Source organism: Zalophus californianus, chromosome 6 (assembly GCF_009762305.2).
Source record: "Zalophus californianus isolate mZalCal1 chromosome 6, mZalCal1.pri.v2, whole genome shotgun sequence".
In the NCBI taxonomy this organism is placed as follows: domain Eukaryota; kingdom Metazoa; phylum Chordata; class Mammalia; order Carnivora; family Otariidae; genus Zalophus; species Zalophus californianus.
In genome coordinates this window covers 105667338-105673337 of record NC_045600.1, presented here as the reverse complement: position 1 = coordinate 105673337, position 6000 = coordinate 105667338, and the positions used below count along the sequence as shown (strand labels likewise).

The 6000-nt window shown below is 46.5% G+C and overlaps 1 protein-coding gene across 4 annotated transcripts in view; it reads left to right on the top strand.

Moving 5' to 3' along the window:
* Nucleotides 1-3319: 3319 nt before the first annotated feature.
* INTS14 (integrator complex subunit 14) overlaps nucleotides 3320-6000 on the top strand; it is a 31134-nt gene continuing 28453 nt past the window's right edge. For 2 of the 4 annotated variants that reach the window (XM_027570797.1, XM_027570793.1), the window contains exon 1: nucleotides 3320-3414. The gene's annotated coding sequence lies outside the window, so the exon portion shown is untranslated. The other 2 variants (XM_027570794.1, XM_027570795.1) reach the window with 2 other exon arrangements.

The following is a 6000-nucleotide window of genomic DNA, read 5'->3' as shown; positions in this document are numbered from 1 at the left end:
AGGAAAAAAGACACGGGAGAACTTAGGGATCACAAGAGACTTCAGAGACTGCAATGTCTGGATCTTACTTGGTTCCTGACTCAAACAATCAAAGTAAAAAAAAAGCAAAATTTAGGGGCACCTGGGTGGCTCAGTCAATTAAATGTCTAAATCTTGGTTTCGGCTCAGGTCAAGATCTCAGGATCGTGGGATCCAGCTCCACAGTGGGCTCCACACTCCACACGGAGTCTCCTTGAGATCCTCTCCCTCCACCCTGCCCCCTCCTCACACTCACACTCTTTCTCTCTCTGAAAAAAAAATTTTTTTTAATTTAAAAATGTTAAAAATTTTTTAAAAAGTAAAATTTATAATATTTTAGAGTCACCTGGATATTTGAAAACTGGGTACTTGATGATGTTAAGGACTTATTGTTAATTATTTTAAATTTGATAATGGTATTGTATTATTGGGTTTTTGTTCTAATTTTTTTAAGTCCCTCACTGTCAGGAGAATGCAAACACAAGCCACAGACTGGGAGAAAATACTTGCAAAACACATATCCGATAAATGAATGTTATCCAAAATATACACACAAACAACACTTAAAACTCAAAAGTAAAAAAAAAAAAACAAAAAAAAACCTCACTCTGATTCTAAAATGTGCAAAAGACTTGAACAGAACAGACCCTTCACCAAAGAAGATACACAGATGGAAAGTAAGCACATGAAAATATGTTCAACATCATATGTCATTAGGGAATTGCAAATTAAAACAACAGTGAGACACCACCACCCACCTATCAGAATAGCCAAAATCAAGAACACTGACAACACCAGTGTTGCTGAGGAGCAGCAGAAACTCTCACTTATTGGTGCTGGGAATGCAAAATGGTACGGTCACTTCAAAAGACAACTTTTTCACAAAAGTTTAGTTTTTCACAAAACTAAAATGCTCCTACCATATGACCCAGCAATCTCTTTCCTTGGTATTTATTCAAATGAATTGAAAACATATGTCCGCACGAAACCTGCACAATGGTGTTTATAGCAGCCTTATTCATAATTGCCAAAACTTGAAAGCAACCAAAACGTCCTTCAGCAAACGGAGGTACATCCAGACAGTGGAATATTTATTATTTAGCACTAAAAAGAAATGAGCTATTAAGCCATAAACAAACATGACAAAAACTGAAGAGGAAAAGAAGCCAATCTGAAAAGGCTACATAGTGTATGATTCCAACTCTATAACATGCAGGGAAAGGCAAAACTATGGAGACAATAAAAAGATTAGTGGTCGCTGGGAGTCCGGGGAGAGGGAGGGATAAAAGGGCAGAACCCAGAGGAATTTTAGAGCAGTGAAAATATGCTGAATGATGCGACAAGGGTGGCTATCTGAACCCCCCTCTGGGCCCCAGTACCTAGCACCTATGAGTGGCTTAGAATTTCTGTCACTAACCTTTACTTTGCCAGCCTAGAAACCAAACCACTCTGCCTTTCAAAGCCTTTGTTGACAGCGGTCCACTGTTTCAGAGCAAAAATAAATGAATGAATGAATGAATGAATGAATGAATGAATGAATGAATAAATAATGAAAGGATGATAGATTATGCAAAGGAAGTTGTTCATTGATTCTCTTTAATGTGTGTGTGGAAACGTGCAAATGAGGGTCTCTGGAGTGAGAAAAAGAAATTCATTAGCCAGCTATGGCTTGAAAAACATCTCCTGCAAGAACTTCTCTTTGTGCTGATGCTCTCTGATTTTATATTCACTGAACAACCTTCTGATTTTTCATGGGATTCTACTAAGAATTTACAAATAAAAACAAAAGACTTAACCAGCTGCCACAAATGACGCGGATCCCCTGGTAGTTACCTTTTCCCGTTCAGTTTTAGTAAATCGCTCTTTTGCTTCCCTAATCTCCTGAAAGCCTGTATTCAGAACAAGGTTACCAAAATCTGATCACCCATCAGCAAACTAATAAACTTAAGCTTTAGGACTGGGGAAGGTAAGGAATCAGTCCATGGAGCTGAGCTGGAACTACCAGGAGAACGGCGACCCTATGGCTGAGTCATCACCACTTTAGGGGTAACTAGACAACTCCCCTGCCCACACATTCTCGGCCACATCCCTCCCACTAGGGAAAGAGTTAGAAACTGTGACCACATAATCAAGAAGCAGTCTTAACTCACCTAGATCCCATTATGCTTAAGAATGACAAGGGTTTGAGACAGTGAGCCTAGCCACGTTGGGGAAAGGAGTTCTGAAGCAAAAAGGACAGTCTGTAGGTCCCTGGGCCCTGATGCTGGCAGAGACATTCCCAGGGACTGACTCTCTTCTTCAGCCGCCTTGGATATAAGGAGGAGATGGGAAAGAACTACAATCATTGGAACCCTCACTCTCCCACTGAACAAGCTGTGAAAAGTCAGACAGACTAGGTCGTTCAGTTCAAAGCATCCTCCCTCCCTGACCCACCCCCCCACCTCACCCCATCCCACCAACTAAATGAAAAAGAGGCAGAGGCCTTTTTCTATTCTCACGTGCCATCTATGGGGTACCACATGATCCTTTGAACCACAACTACCCAGGCCTGCTTCTAGCTGACACTTCCTGGCTCCCTACATGGTTAGAAAACCACTTCTTGCCCCCTCGGGAAGCTGGCCTGGGGCGCAGGCTGCAGCGGCACACCAGGTGCCCAGAGGCGAGGCGGGGAGGGCCCATGGTGCGTCACAGGGAAGTGTGAGTGCAGATCCTTCAGCCAGGCACCTCGCACTGTAGGGAGAACCAATGAACCTATCCTCAGAGAAGGGGTGGGGGGAAGAAAGTGAGCCTCGCGCCGAGGAGACCCAGAGGGGAAGTCTTGACTTGTCAATTGGCTCAGGTCACCTAAGAAAAATATACAGTGCGCTTAGCACAAGCACTCCCCAGGCAGGAAGTGTACTTAAAGAAGAGTTTGGAGAAGATTCTGTCACCTGGTTCGGAGGCGGCTCAAGAGTGCGGGCAAAGAAGGGCACGTGTCAGTGAGCGTGAGGCGGGTGCGCCAACAGGCGCAGGTGAGTGAGGAGGCTGGAGTGTTAAGGGCTCACAGAGGTATCTCTTCAGAGAGGAGGAGGTGGGCAGAGGGAAAGAGGGAAGAGCCCGAAAAGGGAAAGGGAGGGAGGAAAAGAAGGAAGGGGAGACAGAGCCCGAGCTCCGCAAGGTTGGGGATGTTGGAGCAGAGGTCAAAGCAGACCCAGGGCTGCGGAGGGACGCCGAGGAGGGCGTGCCCCCTAGCGGTCCCGCCGCGCCATTGCCCTGCCGCTCAGGCCTTAAAGCCCCGCCCCAGCCCCGTGCGCACATTGGCGCCGGCTTCCCTTTTGTCGCGCGGCCCCATCGTTCCGGCCGTGGTGCGCGGGCGGAAAGTTTACGCGGACGGACAGTGCCGGTGATGGGCGCGGGGTGAGTGGGGTTGGCCGGGGGCCTCGGGCAGTCCTTCGTTGCTTGCTGGAGCTGCAGGAGAAGGGGTCGGGGGTGGGGAACGAGGCGGAGCCGGCGCCCGGCCTTCCCGCCGCCCCGCGCCGTCTGTGCGGCGCCAGTTCCGGGCCCTGTTCCCGGCCTCGCCTCGCTCTGTAGCTCGGGATCGTGGGCCCCGCGTAAACACCGCGATTTCGGCCTCTGCCCGGGCCCTCTTCGTTCCCTCTTCCCATAAGACTAACAGATCTCAGTTTTTGTTCTGGACTGATTTTAAGGTAAAAATCCACCCCCCAGTTGCGATTCAAATGCAGGAGTGCTGTATTTCCAGGCTGGCGGTTTCGAGATGAAGTTGTACAGAGAACTCAGGAGGCACTCCTCAGGGCAAGGGAAGTCAGGCTGGCACAAACCTAAGGGTAGGTAAGGACCCTAACGTGAATGGCCGGGCCCCTAGAAACCCTAGAAATGCGAGTGGAATCATGCTCCGAGGGCGAAACTGCTGAGAATACATTCTTTACCACTGAGCTAATTTATCACCTGCAGGGAAGAATTGTAAACGTGTACTTAGGTGACTTAGCCTTAAGGCCAGGACAGGTGGCTGGGTTCTGTTCTCAGGAGCAGACTGTTGTTGAGAAAGATGGCCCGTAATATTACGTCTTAAGCATTATATGTAAACAGTACTTTAAATAGTACTTATGGGAAAAGGGGGAGAATTAGCCCAAGTGAGAGATACTTCATATTCTCAAAAAATTGCTGGACTGTGGTGGGCACGGATTTTTTTTTTTTTTTAATCCGGCCTAGAGTGCTTGAGTGAATCATCCTTCAAGAACATGCAGTTTCCTCTTTTAATTCTGTACTTTCAACTTAAGTAATGGTTTCCCATGGTTTTGCCACTATTTCGAGGGTGGATGGACACAAATGCATCAGCCAGCTCTAGAGGTGTTTGCAGAGAAGGCGAGACTGCCAGCTATGGGCACCCATTCACAGCGGATTTCAGGGGCCAGAAATGCTTTCTTGTCCGAGATCTAAATCTGTGTATACTCTTTCCCAGTCTCCTTGAAAAGTTGAGGAAGTACTTCCCATGATCCCCAACTTTTTTTTTTTTTTTTTTTTGAGAGAGAGCCAGTGCATGCAGTGGGGAGAGGCAGAGGGAGAGAACTCAGGAGGCACTCATCAGGGCAAGGGAAGTCAGGCTGCCAGAAACCTAAGGGTAGGTAAGGACCCAACATGAATGGGTGGGCCCCTAGAAATTTGAATGGAATCCCTCTCAGAGAGTCAAACTGCTGAGAATGGTATGCAGGCTCCATGCATGGAGCCTCCTAAAGGGCTCAGTCTCACAACCCTGAGATCATGACCTGAGGCAAAATCAATAGTCCCCTGCCCAACCGACTGAGCCACCCAGGTGCTCCTCCCCAGCTTTCTTTTTTTTTTCCTAAAGATTTGTTTATTAAAGAGAGGGAGCACAGGTGTGCACCCACATGCACATGGGGGGCGAGAGGGAGTCTTAAGCAGACTCTACTGAGCGTGGAGCCCAATGTGGGGCTTGATCTCACGACCCCAGATCACAAACTGAGCCAAAACCAAGAGTCTGAGGCTTAACCGACTGCACCACCCAGGTGTCCCTTTCTGTGCAGAAATGGGACTGCCATGTGAGCTGGATAAACTCTATGTGGGCAGAGACATAGGATTTCCTAGTTATCTGCTTGAATGAGGAGGAGAGAAAGAAATGTGTTTCTGGTGTCCAGAGTTAAAATTCATCCTGTGTTTTGCCAAAGAATTAATGTTCTGTCTGGTGACTAGGGGTAGTTAATTAGTCATTATCAAATATTTGTCAAGCACATACCCTGGGCCAGTTACTGTGATAGGTTCTGAGGAGACATTGCTGGGCACAATCTGACACAGTCCCTGCCCTTAGTGAGCTTATGGTCTAATGTAGTATAGTTGGACCAATATTATATAGGGCCTCACTTCTTGAAGAGCACAGCTAAGACCCAGAAAGAAAATTTAAAAAACTGAGAAGATGAAGTAGTACCAAGCTGATACACCTAAGCCCATACATTTGACACTAGAAGAAACGCACAGGCTCTGAGAACCTGTTGAGTTTGACTTTGGACACAGTTTTAACAAGCTCGGTTACCTGGCTTTCTAGCCCGTAGTAGCCGAGAAGAAGCAAATTAGAAAGAGGGAGGATGATTATAGGGAATTACTGAGTTAAGTACGATGCAAGCTGATGGGCTAAAAATTAATCATAAAAAGGAGGCACCAAAACAGAGCACAACAGTTTGGATCCCTTGAATACAAGGCATTGTTTCTGTGTATATTCTACATAATCCCTGTTTTATGGGACCTTAATGGTAATTATGTAGAAAAGGGTTAAAGGGGAAACAGAGTTAGCAAATTAAACTAGATTTGTTTTGTTTTGTTTTGTTCTAGACCTTTTCTAGAGTCTTTATTAATGCCTGAACTCATTTTCTTGGAGCATCTCTCCAGAACAGTGTTCTGCAGCACACAATGCTGGTGTGGGGGAAAAAAAAAAACAAACCCATAAGAGTAGCAAGGTGCTAGGCAGTCTTG